This window comes from Ceratina calcarata, unplaced genomic scaffold (genome assembly GCF_001652005.2).
Source record: "Ceratina calcarata isolate Rehan_Ccalc_2016 unplaced genomic scaffold, ASM165200v1 scaffold531, whole genome shotgun sequence".
NCBI classification, from domain to species: domain Eukaryota; kingdom Metazoa; phylum Arthropoda; class Insecta; order Hymenoptera; family Apidae; genus Ceratina; species Ceratina calcarata.
Window position 1 is genome coordinate 15,974 of NW_017176465.1, and position 2,533 is coordinate 18,506.

The following is a 2,533-nucleotide window of genomic DNA, read 5'->3' on the forward strand; positions in this document are numbered from 1 at the left end:
TCCTTAAACTACTTATTGTCCTTTAGAAAATGTAAAGACCATTAAATGAATGATTTCACAATTTCTTTGTAATATTTAAAGTCTAGACGACCCATGGCTGGGTATCATTTTTTCAATGCGATTCAGCAAGGTCGCAATTATTATATTTTCTACACGGTAATCAATCTCTTACCTCATTTCACGAGTTACTCAACGAGGATTACTCAATTCTGGCTTCAATTTCTAATTACACCGAATTCGTTTCAGTTACGCTTCGGATCATTCAATAAAAAAATGGAGCAACAGTTTCGCCAGATTTTTGAATAGTGTCCTGTCACGAGCGTAATAAAAAACAAGCGACACGTATAATAATAGTAGAATAAATTATAAGTAGAAGAATCGACTAAGCGGTATTAATTATGGGATCATTCAGATAATAAAATTATTGTTACTTATGTCAACGCTTTATCATTCGTTATACCACTGCGAACTCGTGTGACTGAATATAAATACGAATTCCAGCAGTTTAGCGATTCGTTTCGCAATGATACACATGTGCATACTCCCAGATTACCGTTCGTATCGCGTAAAAAATTTTCCTACAAACAGTGTTAGTGTTATCCACAATATTTGCTAATGTAAGCCTTCGAACTAGTCGCGTTGCGACATAAATACATCGCACGCGTGTTGCAAACGAGTTACGCTCGTTACAGCTCTTTCACACGACGATCCACGTACTTGCATTAATTATGATTTATTTATAAAATCAATTTGTGTATTGTTACAATGTGTTATAATGTTGCGTAATACGTTTCTGTAATGACAGATATTAAATAATGCACGTGTGCATTGAAGAAATACTGTAGCTGGAATGTATCGAGGAATTTATTTAAAGCCGCTGCGCAAATGTCTCAGATAAATATTTCTACACGACCTTAATGTAACAATGATACGAGATAAGAGAAATCTTTAAATCGGTGCATCTTAAAATGATAATTCTTGCTTTTAACAAAAGAATTTAATAATGCAGGAAATATTATATAAAAGGAATAAAAAGAATTATAAAGTATTATAGAATTAAAAATTGTGTATTAAAGCAAACAGGAATTGGATTGTATTTGACGTATAAGGAATATGCCAATCATGATTAATAGATTAAAAATAATTTAAAAAATTGTTAGACACTTGGGGTGCATTAATTCTAAAATCTATCATTTTGTCAGGTAATACAATTTAAAGAACGTACCAAGTTTTGATGTAGCCGTCCGGTTGACAGTGCGCTGTCCACGTGGTATTGGCGATGGGAAATACGCGAAAGGTTTTGGAGCGATGCGCGAACCGCGAGCGTCCGTGTGAAATTGGCGTCTCGATGAGCGACGCGTTGCTTTATGTAGCACCCCACCCGGACGACAGGAAACGGCGACGCTCTCACTCTCGTCGCATCGGGTTGGGTCGGCTGGACCCTCTCGATTACCATTGCTGCGCAGGTAGATCCGTTCGCGCGAGCCCCGTCCCTGAATCGGCGCGGGCGATCCGATCGATCCGCTGACACGCGAAGGCGGTGATCGATAAGCCGCGTTTGATTAAAGTTCGCGTCGCCGATTGAACGCCGGCCGCGATTAACGACTTCGTTAATTGTTTGATCTCGGGCCGCTAAGTAACCCCTCGACGGGGCCATTGTCGACCGGCGATTGCCGGATGGATCTTGAGAAACCCTCGCTGCCGGGGATGGCGGCGAACGTTGTTACAATTTGTTGGTGAGCACCTGAAGCTAATTATAGTTCTGGAAATTGGAACCGATTTCAATTTAATTGTGATATAAATTATCTTGAGAGTTACGGACTTTGTTGATGTATTTATGCATTTTGGTTCAGTCTAAAAATTTTCTTATGTCTTCCAATTGTGAATCAAATGTGTAAGTAATTTTGTAAATATGTGCAAAATTTAATATGTGACTGATGTTTCCATTTAGTGTGTATAGGTAATGAGATATTGTCATCAAATTTTATTTCAATATGAGAATAAAATATGTAATTTAGTATATTATTATATCTGTCCTATCACGAGATTGCTAAAGAAGCAATGTCATTATTAAAAATTCCTTCTGAGAAATCTGTATCTTATATAATCTGAAAAATGTTACGAGAGAGCGACTGGAAGATAATGGAACGCGACGTATCTTAAGGATGTCCAACAGTTTAGGAGTAATTGAGGAAAAACGAAATTTTTTGCCAAAAGTTTACCATTTCGACGGTGAGACGGTCGGATTTTATCAATGCCAATAAGATACCAATTAACTGCATTTAATTCGTTAAATACTGAAGTTAGAAGAAAAATACATAGAACCTTTCTTGTAGAGGATATCAGTGCCTACGACTTCTGTATAAAAAGCTTTTCGCTAACGTCAATAATTAATTGGATATTTCTTTCTATACTTTTTAGCACGTAGCTATTTATTATTAGCATTGTTTTCCCGACGTCTGATTTCTTTTTAATTATAGGAAATGCGTTGTTCTAAGGTGCATAAACTTTTGGGATTGACTGTATACTCAAT

General features: G+C 36.9%; 2 protein-coding genes across 2 annotated transcripts in view; one reads left to right on the forward strand and one right to left on the reverse strand.

Moving 5' to 3' along the window:
• The window catches only part of Ddc (aromatic-L-amino-acid decarboxylase), an 11,281-nt gene extending 9,938 nt beyond the window's left edge, over positions 1–1,343 (reverse strand). Inside the window, exon 1 of the mRNA XM_018030718.2 lies at positions 1,226–1,343. The gene's annotated coding sequence lies outside the window, so the exon portion shown is untranslated. The remainder of the gene's footprint in view (positions 1–1,225) is intronic.
• A 71-nt stretch (positions 1,344–1,414) lies between these two features.
• The window catches only part of LOC108628643 (uncharacterized), an 11,335-nt gene continuing 10,216 nt past the window's right edge, over positions 1,415–2,533 (forward strand). The window contains exon 1 of the mRNA XM_026816641.1: positions 1,415–1,736. The gene's annotated coding sequence lies outside the window, so the exon portion shown is untranslated. The remainder of the gene's footprint in view (positions 1,737–2,533) is intronic.